Source organism: Rhinopithecus bieti, unplaced genomic scaffold (assembly GCF_001698545.2).
Source record: "Rhinopithecus bieti isolate Rb0 unplaced genomic scaffold, ASM169854v2 scaffold_13374, whole genome shotgun sequence".
NCBI classification, from domain to species: domain Eukaryota; kingdom Metazoa; phylum Chordata; class Mammalia; order Primates; family Cercopithecidae; genus Rhinopithecus; species Rhinopithecus bieti.
Window position 1 is genome coordinate 128,068 of NW_016807445.1, and position 1,177 is coordinate 129,244.

The following is a 1,177-nucleotide window of genomic DNA, read 5'->3' on the forward strand; positions in this document are numbered from 1 at the left end:
AAGAGCCATTTACAAAATGATGATAAAGCCAGTGGAAGGAAGGAAGGAAGGAAGGATGGGATTACAGGCTTGAGCCACTGCGCCCGGCCCACATTTTTTTACTTACAAGTAGGAGCTAAACAATAAGTACACATGGATTTACAGATGGAAATAATAGACACTGGGAGTCCAAAAGGAGGAGGGTGGAAAGAAGGTGAGAGCTGAAAAATGACCTCTTGGGTACAATGATTACTTTTCAGGTGATGAGTGCACTAGAAACCCAAAGCCCACCACTATACCAAAAACTCTATGGAAAAAACCTGCACATTTATCCTCTGAAATGTACCCTATTAATATATTGTTAGTTGAAAATAATGATCATTTTTATAACGAAAGAGTTATAGTTTTAGACAAAGAACACTTGTTGTGATATTTGTTCATTATTTCATCCTAAAGATTACTTACATTCCTTCATAGTTACATTAAAGAACGCATCCTTAAATAGTAACAGATCATCTGAAATTTCAAGATAGGTAGGTAGGTAGGTAGGTAGGTAGGTAGGTAGGTAGGTAGGTAGATAGAGAGATAAATAGATAGATAGATTTTTTTGAAACGGAGACTTACTCTGTCACCCAGGTTGGAGTGCAGTGGTGTGATCTCTACTCACTTCAACCTCCGCCTCCCAGGTTCAAGCTATTCCCCTGCCTCAACCTCTTCAGTAGCTGGGATTACAGGCATGCACCACCACGCTGAACTAATTTTTGGATTTTTAATAGAGACAAAGTTTCACCATGTTGGTCACGTTGGTCTCAAACTCCTGACTTCGTGATCTGTCCGCCTCGCCCTCCCAAAGTGCTCGAATTACAGGCATGAGCCACCAGGACTGGCCTATTTTTACCCATGTAATTATTGCACCTCTAGTTCATAAAAAATTAAAAAAATGCAATAAATAAATAATTGCAACAAATATCTCCTTAACCCTAAAAATAGATAAACTCACTTTTATGTTGGTAGCTATTAAAACTTATGCATTAATCTTTTATTTCAGAAATGAATTTAAGATACACTATATATAAATTCTAAATTTATATATATATATATAATTCTAAAAAATGAGCATATTAAGACCCATCCTTATGTTTAAAATCTTTTCAGTCAAAAGAGTGATTTTGTTTCTGTGACTCATGCTAGATATTCC